This window comes from Stigmatopora argus, chromosome 20, assembly GCF_051989625.1.
Source record: "Stigmatopora argus isolate UIUO_Sarg chromosome 20, RoL_Sarg_1.0, whole genome shotgun sequence".
NCBI classification, from domain to species: domain Eukaryota; kingdom Metazoa; phylum Chordata; class Actinopteri; order Syngnathiformes; family Syngnathidae; genus Stigmatopora; species Stigmatopora argus.
The window spans coordinates 11,263,706-11,276,795 of NC_135406.1; the positions used below are offsets into that span (position 1 = coordinate 11,263,706).

The 13,090-nt window shown below is 42.5% G+C and overlaps 1 protein-coding gene and 1 long non-coding RNA gene across 2 annotated transcripts in view; both read left to right on the forward strand.

The window, feature by feature from the left end:
• LOC144065511 (uncharacterized) overlaps nucleotides 1-13,090 on the forward strand; it is a 63,870-nt gene that overhangs the window by 26,547 nt on the left and 24,233 nt on the right. The gene's annotated exons all lie outside the window — the stretch shown is intronic.
• Nucleotides 3,890-4,681, forward strand: LOC144065666 (uncharacterized). Its single transcript, XR_013297248.1, has 2 exons — nucleotides 3,890-4,025; nucleotides 4,485-4,681. It is a non-coding gene; the product is annotated as an uncharacterized LOC144065666 (long non-coding RNA).

The following is a 13,090-nucleotide window of genomic DNA, read 5'->3' on the forward strand; positions in this document are numbered from 1 at the left end:
CCCGAAGCTCCCATGAGCAGCGGTGCGATCGCTGATAAGAGACTGCTGCTCGTTGGCAAGTGGTCGTGCGTTATCCGATTGTGAGGACATTTGTGTGCATCATTTTCGGAATATTTTGAAGAGAATAGTACGACAGCAAACAGCCCATCGATAGCGAACGTGAGGGTGGAGTGTTTGTTCTGTTTACGAGTGTGTTGTGTGGAAAAAAAATCTAATTTGTCTTTTAATTTAAGTCACTTAACTAAACTGAAGTATTGAAGATGTATCTAGCATTATTAACTTCACAGATTCAACATCAGTCATCCATCTTAAAACTGTGCGACTTTATTTAGCTTAGCTTTGCTAGCTAGCTGCTATCAAAAAAACAAGCGTCTCCATCAACACGTCGTCAAAAAAGCCGAATTCAAGTGTGCGGAATGGCCGCCATAAAAACAACAACAACAAAGTTCCAGGAGGAACTTTTTGACGTAAAAGAGGACCTTACACGTCTCCGCCACCCAATTGAATGCAAATTAATGCAAGCAAAAGTTATTCTTCACAGACTAGAAGGTGGGCTCACTTTTGCTGAGCATTTGTTTACAGTACACGGCGTGATTTATATTTTCCGTGTCCAAATGTTATTCTATTGATGTTGCAATGTATGTGAGACTATTTAGGTATGTGTACATTTTATTATCTCCCAATTCCATTTTTAAAAGCCTGCAGTTGGGAATACTACCCGTGGATTACAATATTTTGCATGTGTGAAGACGTTGACTGCGTCTATTGGTCCAAAAATTCATGAAACAAAATAAACCCCCATCCACCCAGCCGAACCCCAATTTACAAATTTCTCAAATACACACTTCAATTTAAAAAAAGAAACGTCTGTCTTCTTTCATATTGTATCATAATAATAATAATCGGACATAGGCTTTGTCATCATCATTGACTCGACAAAAGCCTAATTGTCATCATACCCAGCTGATTATGACGAAATTGGTAGTGTTTGTCCACAAGGTGCGCTTTCCCGGCAAAAGGCCCAAATAAGTGATAATTTCAGACTCGTTGGCATTCTGCCATGATGGATATATCGCATCACCCTCGAGCGCAACCAAATCCCGGCGACTGCAGAAAAAGTTTGCCTCGCAGATGCCAACAATGAAAAAAAAAAACTGTCTCCTCACTCACCTTCAGTCAGCCAGTAGGAGGCAGATCACCGCCCAACGTCCCTCACCCCGAAGTTATTACACAGAAGGGATTGTGAGTCGTGCTACCACAAGTTCAGAGTCCTGATGGCTGTTGAAAAAACTGTCCTTAAGCCTATTTGTCCGTACTTTGTGAGGCCTGTAGCGTCTGCCAGAGGGCAGCAGCTGGAACAGATTGTGACCAGGGTGGTATGGGTCCCCAATGATGTTCCTGGCTCTGCTGAGGTATCAAGGGCTGGCAATGTCTCCCAGTTAGGGCAGAGAGCAGCCGACAATCTTCTGGGCAGTGTTAATCACTTTCTGCATGGCAATTTTGTCTGCTGCCATGCTTCCAGCGTACCACACTGTGATGCAGTATGCCAGGATGCTCTCCAAAGTAGTTTTATAGAAGGTTACCAGGCGCTTGGTGTCTTGGTGTCTCTTGGTGTTTAATCTAAAGTTCCCTTAATTTGTATGCCTTTAAAGCAATAGAAAGCAACGTCATTTGGTTGTCATCAATTGTTCAATGCTTATGCAGTCCTTAATATTCTAATAGTCATCAATATGACCCATGCCAAAGCAAATTGCCCCCACTCAGGACAAAACAGGGAATGTCTTCCGTGCACTGAAAACACTCCATGACTCTTCAGTCCTAGGGAAATTATGCCTATCCTAAATCAATTATTTTATCTAAACCAGCCAGGTACAATTTACCTAATTATGAATGACATTTCTGCATTGTTATTTTCATGTTTGATATCATTAACAACCAAATAATTCTTATTTCTTAAGATCTAATTCACAAATCACCCCATACGATGTTAATTTAAGATAAGAGCCATTTTCTGTAGCTCACTGTTACCACAATTAAAACCTACAATAATTAAATTAGAGAAAATAACCTTCTACCAGGCATTTCCTTAATGACAAATTTCAGTGTTTAATAAGGGACCCACAAATTGTCACCAATATGACATAATATTGTAAATTTTCTCATCTCTTTTTCTCTAACCAGCTAATCTCTAATGAAAAAGTATTTTGAACAAACCAACCATTCAAAAACAGTATTACTAAAATGTTATCCTCCAAAAGCTAGTTTTCTTTATCTAAGAGCCCTTCGAAATCAACAAATTGGTCAACAATGACTATCTTGCTCTATTCCCAATTTCGAAGCCAAACAAACCAATCTTTTACCAAACAGATTGTCTATCACCTTGAAAGACATTTTTGTTTAAAATCCGAAAAATGCGAAAGTAACCGCAGAACCCTGCATTTCCTGCAGACCATGTTTTGCTCTTATTCTGAAAAGTTTAACGGTCTTCACGGAAGGGGTCCAAAAAATTGTTTCTTTGCTAGCTGCTAGCTAGGCTAAGCTAAAACAGGTTTTAATTATAAATAGTTATGGAACGAGCGACACTGGTGCGTCTATAGCGTGCCGATAGCTCAAGAGAGAAAGCCCGTATTTGGGCGTGTATTGCTTTAAGGAAGAACCACGTGACCGATACAGGAAATGTATCGTTTGGCCAAAGTGTTTCGTATACAGAAGCAAACCGTGACCGGACGAGTCGCTTCGCCGACGGACAGTTCTCCGAATGGACGTTTCGCCGAACGGACGTTTCGCCGAAACGGGATTCGCGCGCTCGCCCCGCCCCCGGATCGTGTGTGTACATGTTTTTCAACTTCGGCCCGCGGGCCATATACGGCCCGTTACAGATAACATTCATTTAGGAACAACAAGGGGATTTATTCACGGCCAAACACACGCAGAACAGTAGGTGACAGAAGAAATTGAAATTTACACCAGCATAGAAAACGTTGAGATTAATCTTTGAATTAAGGTTCTCAGCAAATCAATTTGAATATATATTTCCTAAAATAATGGGAAATTATTTAAGAACAGTACGTGACAGAAGAAATAGAAACGTCGAGATTAATCTTTGAATTAAGGTTCTCAGCAAATCATTTTGAATATATATATTTCCTAAAATAATGGGAAATTATTTAAAATTAAAATATTGTTCTTATTGGCACACATCACTAGAACTAAAAGTGAGATGCTATTTGACCGGTCTTTTCTCTAACACAGGGGTAGGGAACCTATGGCTCGGGAGCCACATGTGGCTCTTTTGATGGTTGCATATGGCTCCGAGCTAAAATATGGAAACCGGTGGTGAGAGAGCCAAGTCCCGAACGCACCAATAGGAACGTCACGTCATTGACATGTTTTTTTCATTAGAGTCTTCTGCATCTATTCTCTCATTGATACTCTGATATTCATTGATTAGCAACAGCGTAAAAATGTTATGAAAATAATTCAAAGACTTTTTGTATTTTAGAAGTGGTAAAATGACTAAATAATTGGCACATTTTCATGTATGTTGACTTATAAATTGTGAGTATGGCTCTCAATGAATAACATTTGAAAATAGGAATTGTTTATGGCTCTCTCTTTCAAAAAGGTTCCCGACCCCTGCTCTAACATATCATAAATTTAATCCAACGTATATTAATTGCAATTTCTTGTAAACTGTGTGTGTGAAAAAATTAAAGTGTTTAATTTATTATTTTATTAAACAAATAAATTGGGGATGTTTCTCATTGTGTTTTTTTTTCTCAGTGTCAGGCCCGTAGCTCCAAGCAAAAGAGTGTGAATGTGTACATATATAAGAATATTGAATAAAACATATAAAACATTGGCAGCATATTGTAGTACGTACTTGTATTTAGAAATATGTCCAGCGGGGGCAGTACATTTTGGCTCGGTTTTTGGGAACGGCCCGAAGAAGGTCGCATTTTAAAGAAGAAGAGTGGAATACGTTGACCTTTTTGGAGACCACAGACAACAAGTCATTTTAACAGGTAACAAGTAATTTTAAGATATAATAGATGTAAAGATTCTTTCAGTAAATAGTCGGTTATAATTTGAAGATGCATATTTCATTTTTGAGTGCCTAGTTTAAGATAGTATTTCAACGTGTTTGTGCTCATAACTGCTCTATATGTCACGGGAAGAGTATTCAGGAATATTTTTATTAAGCAGCAGCACCATATTTGAACTTTGTAAGACATGCATTTGTCAATGTTTAATCGAGATTGAAACCTTTGATGTATTTTAAGAGAAAAATCCTTTACATTTTTGTAGGTGCTAACATTTTCAGTAAACGAAACGAAGACTAGCACATTTTGAAATGACTAAAATATGAAAAAGTATTTTCGTTCAAAAGACGACGAGCCCAGCTAAAAACGCTGATAGTGGTCGTTGAATTCATGCTAAAAAAACAAGTCCTCTTTTTTCAAATGTACTCTTCTTTTTTTTAGGATCTAGTTCAGACTAGCACTAGGAGGTAACTACTTCCTAAATGTGGGGCCGACGGTACTCCCGACGGAATGATCCCAGCCGTGTTTGAGGAGCGACTGCAGGGAGTCGGTGCTTGGCTGGATGTCAACAGGGAGGGCATATATTCCTCCAAACCTTGGAGTCCAGATGAATAAAAATAAAAGATATTTCCCCATCAGTTTCTTTGCACTGTGGAGTCATTTCTTGCAGCCGTGACGTGAGAACAAATGAAGACAAAGTAGTAGTTGTTTAATTGATAACTCTTTGGAGTTCGAGATACGCAGAAATATACCTGTTAAATATACCTGGAAGATGTGGGATAAGACAGGTGTGGATCTCGTCAAGTTGTGCAGGTTTGTTTTTTCTTTTGTGCATCAAATTGACAATCCTGTTACTTTACAGTGGAAGCCATCTCAAAATGTACTGCCCCCGCTGGATATATTTCGTACTACAATGTGCTGTCAATGTTTTATATTTTTTATTCAATATTCTTGTATATATACACATACACACTCTTTTGCTTGGAGCTACGTGCCTGTTCGGGGGGGGGGGGCTTTATCCACGGCAACAATGCACTCGTAAACGAACAAATTTAAATTCACTTGGATAACTATATACAGACACTCAATGTTTGTAACTTCAAACAAAACTAAATTCTAAATTTGTTGTAATCTTTTTTACCTTACGTAGTTCTACGGGTTGACACCACCTGGCCGCTCCGCCGAAGTCTTCAAAACGAACGCATCAAGAGTTGTTTGTTTTTGTCTATCGCTATCGATAGGCTGTTTGCTGTTGTACTACGTATTCCCTTCAAAATATTTCGATAATGTCGCATACAAATGTCATCACAATAGGATAACGCACGACCACTTGCCAACGAGAATAGTCTTTAAAGAACGATCGCGGGAGCTTCTTTACTTAGAAAGAATAACAGGAAATACAATAGTTGAGCTTACCCACGTATTGATTGTGGGTAATGAAGTTTTATTCTGAGAAAGGTTGCCATTGCCTATGGGTGTTGTGTGCACGAGTATACTTCATTATCCAGAAAGCCCTCTTTTTGCCCGCGCGTTGTGCGTTTCCTGGTCGTATGAGAAACTCGTCTGATTTAATCGTTCCGTGCTCGTAGATATTGTTATACACGAAAGATATGCAAAAAAGACCTGGCTTGGTCGCATCACGAAATTTTGATCGCATGACGGGTGAATTATTCGATCGAAATTTCCCTCGTAAGACAAGAATTTTGTATGACGAGGTACCACTGTACAGTAATACCTTGAAATACGAGCTTAATGCGTTCCGGGACCAAGCTCATATGTCAATTTACTCGTATCTATAATCAATTTTTCCCTATAGAAATAAACACAATACAAATTTGTTCGTTTCAACCTCTGAAAAAACACCAAAAACAAGACATCTTAATTGAAAAACATTTTTAATGGTTGTAATTCACGATCTACTCATAGAGTAACAAATACCAGTGGTCATTGTTGGAATAATCATTATTATAAATGTGTTTGCAATGCTTACTTAGGAATAGAAAGCCTTATTATAAACATGCTTACTATATTAATCAATATATTTGCTTATAATAATAATAATAATAATAATAATCGGACATAGGCCCTGTTGTCATTATCACAACACAAAAGCCTACTTGTCATCACATGCAGAAACTGCGTGTGACGAAATTGATGGTGCTTCTCCATAAGCTACGTTTAATCGGCAAAAGATGGCGGCGCGCACTGACGCTGCGGCTCTAAGCTCTCCAGTTCGGTGTCGTTCGTTATCTTACAGTCGCCAGGATTTACTCACTATCCGAAGGATATGCGATACATCCGATTTCTTAACACACTCTCCGGGATCTCCGTGGCTAGCCAGCCCACCAAAAGCACGTCGCAGGCGGAGAAGGGACAGGAAACAGAAGCGAGGATGCCGGGGGGGGGCCTTGCTGCTAAGCTGAAACATCAACCACACCGAGCTCCGCTTCCAAGTATCCTTTTGACCAACGCCCGATCCATCACCCACAAAATGGATGAGTTGGAACTTCGTATTGCTACCAACAGCTTTGTTAGAAACTGTAATATTATTATCATCTCCGAAACGTGGCTACACCCGCATATCCCCGACGCGGCGGTATCGCTAGCTAGCCGAACGCTTTTTCGCAACGACCGTTCTAAAGTATTAACAGGCAAAAGCAAGGGCGGCGGACTGTGCATGTATGTACATAATGAATGGTGTTGCGACAGTAAAATTATTGACACTCACTGTTCCCCGGATTTAGAGTTATTAGCAATACGATGTAGGCCCTATTATCTTCCAAGAGAGCTTACCGTCGTCATAGCAACGGCTATCTATATACCTCCGAATGCTAACGTTAACACGGCACTTAACCTCCTGCTAGCGGCTGTTAACAAACAACAGCTTGCTCACCCCGATGGAGTTTTTATTGTCGCTGGTGATTTCAACAAGGCGTGTTTAAAGACTGTTTTACCTAAGTTTATTCAATACGTCAATTGTAATACTAGAGGAGACAAAACTCTTGACCATGTCTATTCTAACATCAAACATGCTTATAAAGCCACTTCCCTACCTCACCTAGCTGGATCAGACCACCTCTGCCTATCTCTCACCCCCGCTTACACTCCACTCCGGAGGCAAACAACGCCACAAATAAAGACAATAAAAACTTGGCCCGACAACGCACTCTCTCAGCTGCAGGACTGCTTTTCCCGCACCAACTGGGAACTTTTTGTACACGACAACCTCCAGGACTACACGGACTCTGTTCTTTCTTACATAAAAAACTGCATCGACAACGTCACTATAGATAAACGAATACGGGTTTTTCCTAACCAAAAACCCTGGATGACCAATGAGACACAGGCACTCATCAAATGCCGTAATTCCGCCTTTAGATCAGGGGACAAGTTAAAATATAGCGCTGCCAGAGCTGAGCTGAAAAGAGGCATTAAAAAGGCCAAGGCAGCATATACCAAAAAAATTGAGGAGCACTTCACAGAAAATAACCCAAAGAAGATGTGGCAAGGAATACGACATATTACCAACTACAACAACAATACTATGTCTGTTAATGCAGATGCCTCACTAGCGGAGAATTTGAACCGTTTCTTTGCCCGCTTTGAGACTGACAAATCAGGCCCAGTCTCAACACCCCCACCACCACCCTGCAGCAATACACTGACGTTCCGGGAACAGGAAGTGAGACTGGTAATGCGGTCTGTGAACACCAGGAAGGCTGCGGGCCCTGACGGAGTACCTGGGAAGGTGCTCAAAGCCTGTGCTGACCAGCTGGCTGGAGTCTTCACAAATATTTTCAATTGTTCCCTGCAACTATCCATCATTCCATCTTGTCTGAAATCTGCCACCATCATCCCTGTCCCCAAAAAGCCAACCATTGGCAGCATGAATGATTATAGGCCTGTTGCCCTCACGCCTGTGATCATGAAGTGCTTTGAAAAGTTGGTAGCCCGCCATATCAGGAATACAATCTCTCCCTCAATTGACCCTCACCAGTTTGCTTATAGGGCAAACAGGTCCACTGATGATGCTATTGCCATTGCTCTTCATACAGCACTGAGCCATCTGGAACACCCTGGGAACTACGTGAGGATGCTCTTCATTGACTACAGCTCAGCCTTCAATACCATAAAACCGGACATTCTGACTGACAAACTCTCCCACCTTGGACTATCCTCTTCAATCTGCTGCTGGATAAAGGACTTCTTGACCAACCGCCCACAGACTGTTAGACTTGGTCCCCACCTCTCTTCCTCCATTACACTAAGCACTGGCTCCCCTCAAGGCTGTGTACTGAGTCCTCTTCTGTACTCCCTGTACACCTACGACTGTGCACCCACCCACCAGTCTAACGCCATCATCAAATTCGCTGACGACACCACTGTGGTCGGACTCATCTCAGGAGGGGATGAGTCGGCTTACAGAGATGAGGTCAACAATTTGTCTTCGTGGTGCTCGGTGAACAATCTCACACTGAACACCACGAAAACTAAAGAAATAATCTTGGACTTTCGCAAACACGGCACAGATCTGGCCCCACTCCTCATAAATGGAGTATGTGTAGACAGGGTCCAGTCCTTTAAATTCCTGGGGGTCCACGTCACGGACAAGCTCTCATGGTCTACTAACACCACGGCAGTGGTGAAGAAGGCTCAGACACGACTCCATTTCCTCAGGGTACTCAGGAAGAACAACTTGGGCTCCAATCTTCTGAGAACCTTCTATAGAACCACTGTAGAGAGCATCCTGGCGTACGGCATCACAGTGTGGTACGCTGGAAGCACGGCGGCAGACAAAAAGGCCATGCAGAAAGTGATTAACACTGCCCAGAGGATTGTCGGCTGCTCTCTGCCCTCACTTGAAGACATTGCCAGCCCGCGTTACCTCAGCAGAGCCAAGCACATCATAGGGGACCCTTACCACCCTGGTCACAATCTGTTCCAGCTGCTGCCCTCTGGCAGACGCTATAGGTCCCACAAAGCTCGGACAAATAGGCTTAAGGACAGTTTTTTCCCCACATCCATCAGACATCTAAACTCGCGCTAACATACACACATTCCCTTCTGCGGCATATGAATAGATGTTTGGTTGGTGATCTGCCTCCTGCTAGCTGACTTGAAGGAAGGTAAGTGGCAGACAGTGTGCGGTAATCGAGAGGTAAGCGACCTGTATGTAATCGAGAGGTAAGCGACCTGTATCCACAACAGCGGAACGACAAATTACAAGTCCGTAACTTACACTTATTTAGGTCTCTTGCCGATTTAACGTAGCTTATGGAGAAGCACCATCAATTTCGTCACACGCAGTTTCTGCGTGTGATGACAAGTAGGCTTTTTTTGTGTTGTGGTAATGACGACATGGCCTATGTCCGATTATATAATAAGTGTAAGTTACGGACTTGTAATTTGTCATTCCGCTGTTGAGGATACAGGTCGCTTACCTCGCGCTTACCTCTCACTGTCTTCCACTTACCTTTCCTCAGTCAGCTAGTAGGAGGCAGATCACCAACCAAACATCTGTTCATATACCGCAGAGGGGAATGTGTGTTGTGTTAGCGCGAGTTTAGATTCCTGATGGATGTGGGGAAAAAACTGTCCTTAAGCCTATTTGTCCGTGCTTTGTGGGACCTATAGCGTCTGCCAGAGGGCAGCAGCTGGAACAGATTGTGACCAGGGTGGTAAGGGTCCCCTATGATGTTCTTGGCTCTGCTGAGGTAACGAGGGCTGGCAATGTCTTCAAGTGAGGGCAGAGAGTAGCCGACAATCCTCTGGGCAGTGTTAATCACTTTCTGCATGGCCTTTTTGTCTGCCGCCGTGCTTCCAGCGTACCACACTGTGATGCCGTACACCAGGATGCTCTCTACAGTGGTTCTATAGAAGGTTCTCAGAAGATTGGTGGCCAAGTTGTTCTTCCTAAGTACCCTGAGGAAATGGAGTCGTGTCTGAGCCTTCTTCACCACTGCCGTGGTGTTTGTAGACCATGAGAGCTTGTCCGTGACGTGGACCCCCAGGAATTTAAAGGACTGGACCCTGTCTACACATACTCCATTTATGAGGAGTGGGGCCAGATCTGTGTCGTGTTTGCGAAAGTCCAGGATTTCTTTAGTTTTCGTGGTGTTCAGTGTGAGATTGTTCACCGAGCACCACGAAGACAAATTGTTGACCTCATCTCTGTAAGCCGACTCATCCCCTCCTGAGATGAGTCCGACCACAGTGGTGTCGTCAGCGAATTTGATGATGGTGTTAGACTGGTGGGTGGGTGTACAGTCGTGGGTGTACAGGGAGTACAGAAGAGGACTCAGTACACAGCCTTGAGGGGAGCCAGTGCTTAGTGTAATGGAGGAAGAGAGGTGGGGACCAAGTCTAACAGTCTGTGGTCGGTTGGTCAAGAAGTCCTTTATCCAGCAGCAGATTGAAGAGGATAGTCCAAGGTGGGAGAGTTTGTCAGTCAGAATGTCCGGAATAGTTAGGAATAGTAATGCTCATCCTGAATGTGTAACAATATTAAACAATATATATATATATGTGTTGAACGCTGTGCTTTTATGTTAGAGTTATTGGCATTAATAAAAGCCATTTTAATGCATGCCTTGCTAAAGTAAGAACTGTGGTTCACATCGAGAGGACAGGGAATGGCCATGGGCAGGGAGAGGTCTCAAAACAATTGCTCTTGGGAACTGCGAACTGTTTTCGGCTTCGGAGGACTCACGAGAGGTGCTCTTGGGAACTGAAGACTGTTTTCGGCTTCGGAAGGAGGACTCACGACAGGTGCTCTTGGGAACTGAGGACTGTTTTCGGCTTCGGAAGATGGACTCACAACAAGCGCTCTTGGGAACCAAGGACTGTTTTGGGAAGCCCCTCTTCGCTGAAGGGTTCGCATCGAAACTCGCTTGGGAAGATTCGACAGGTCCTACGATTGTTTTGATAACTGTACAACATTGTTGTGAGAAGATTCGACAGGTCCTACAATTGTTTTGATAACTGTACAAAATTGTTGCGAGACTCTACGAATGTTTAGACTTCTGTGGGGCATGGCGTGAAAATCTTATGATTAAATTAGCGAAACGGACTTCGAGTTGTTAGAATGATCTTGGCCGGAGACGCGGATGGATGTATTCTCTCTTGCAAGAATTAAATGCAGATATGACTACAGATGCCTTTTTTATTGAAAGCTGAATACGGAAAAACCTAAGGATAAACCTACAATTGGATGAACCTAACATTTGGTCCTTCGAGCCGGATTCGAACCAGCGACCTAAGGATGTCTATGTTTTAAAAATAACATCTCCAAATTATAAAATATCAACCTTGGAGAAATGCTTTAAGTAGATGGGTTGACTAGAATGGGCAAAATTCGATAACATTGAAAGGGGGTGTAACTTAATGCAGAACAATGAGATAAAGTTTTTTACAAACGGTTAAAATACTAAAAGGGGGTGTGTGTGTGTTTCAATGTGTCACAACTTTTCCGTTATTGCATTATTGGCGAATAGATAGTTAATCACAGCCACTCGCATGGCAGTCTACATGCTGACTGACTGGGGTAAGGGGCGGTGGCAATTGAACAAATTTCTATTTTTAGATATGTGGCATGTGAATCTAATACATTAATTATCTAGTTTCTTCAGGCATCAATCTTGCGGTTCGAGGATCTACTAATGCGGAGTGGATCCAGACCTTCCGGAGTGTGGAGTATTCCTGGTGTCCTCAAGAATTCGTAGGTTTTCTCTGGGTACTCCAGTTTTACTCCAACAAACCAAAATTGTGGATGATTGGGGGAGCACTCAAAGCAAATTCCTTGATTATGAGTGCGAGCGTGGATGAGTGTCAGTCTTTTGTGTTTTAATTGGCTGGCCACCAAGATATATCAATATTCTAATATCAAGGTGGAATATTTCTGAAATCGCTGATAAGCCTTTCAAGGACGGCGGTGGCAGAGTAGGACAGAAACAAAAAGAAAAGAATTTCGCCAAATGAAATTTTTGATTTCTGCAATGGGAAATTTTGGGAACCTGGGGGGCTAAACAAAAAAAAAAAGGTCTTATCTAGGAGGGCTACCATTTTGAGTCATGGTAAATTTCATGCCTCAAAAAAGGGGGAGGTTATATATTCAATCTATATGCAGATATATGGCCAAAACACGGGCGATTCCCCCTTATGTCAAGCTACAAAAGCTACATATCCATTTCAAAGGATACACATGGATTTTATAGAGTATGTGTGGTACATAACAGTCCTAAAACAGATTGGGGAAACCTTGTTGCAGAAACTGGTCTAGATTGGCAAGCTTGGATGACACACGTGTGCGAAAAACCCATCAGGCCTTCGATAAAATTAACCCATACGGTGGGGGCATTACAAATCATAATTCAGACTGACAAATTAACTTGTGGATCCTTGTCTGACGTTTTTCCTAAAGTCCATGGGCAGGTGGAACCATGTCTATGGAGACGGTGGGAAGGTCGTCAGAGATGGAAACACCCGGATCCGCCATAGTAAAATTAAAATCTGAGATGACCAGAGAATTCATTTCTGCAACGGGGAGTTCCCAAACGGGAGGCGGTAAGAAATAATTGGTTATTGTTGATGGAAAATGCAGCTATTATAAATCAAACCTGTATCAAACCTGTATAACATGTATGGGGGCCGACCTCTCTTAAGAGTAGTACCCGTGCAAATTACCCCTGATTGTGTAAAGGAGATAATGACAAAAGAAGATGTAAGCCCAAAATGTATGAAATGGAATAATGTCTACCCAGTTACAACGGCAGCAAAGGACAAGCCTAACTTTTCAACACATGTTGCGCGTTTAATCATTTTACCTGCTTAGTCCTCACAGGGCACGGTCCGGCACTGGGAGCGATAAATGTGACGTGGTGTGCCCACGTCCTAAAACAGACTGCACCCCTGATTCCACGTTCTGACCTATGGTGGTGGTGGGGTCAAAACAAATTATACGACTCCTGCCAAAATGACAGCAGGACTTTGTGCCTTGGTCTCACTGCTATTACCAGTGTCTGTTTTTCCATCTACAGTAGAGGAGATAC